Source organism: Arachis duranensis, chromosome 5 (genome assembly GCF_000817695.3).
Source record: "Arachis duranensis cultivar V14167 chromosome 5, aradu.V14167.gnm2.J7QH, whole genome shotgun sequence".
Taxonomy (NCBI): domain Eukaryota; kingdom Viridiplantae; phylum Streptophyta; class Magnoliopsida; order Fabales; family Fabaceae; genus Arachis; species Arachis duranensis.
The window spans coordinates 74,325,489-74,325,801 of NC_029776.3; positions in this window are offsets into that span (position 1 = coordinate 74,325,489).

Genomic DNA, 313 nt, shown 5'->3' on the forward strand with positions numbered 1-313 from the left:
TCTTCTATCTTTCCTTTTGATTTTACTTGAAAGCTTTCGATCTTCATCCAATTGGATAGTTATCTTGGAAAAGAAGCTATTCAAACATGGATCTTTTCGAATCCTTGAAAGAGGAATGAAGAGATTTGCTAGAAATGCTTTCTCATGCTGGACCAAATTGAGTGTGGATGGGTATGTGGCTATAACCCTCTAAGCATTTAATTTGGGAAGTGCATGTGGTATAATCAGTGACCACACTTCATCTCTTCTCATGAGCAATTGACCAAGGAATTGGCTATGGATCAAGATTTGAGAGATTGAATTGCAAGAAATT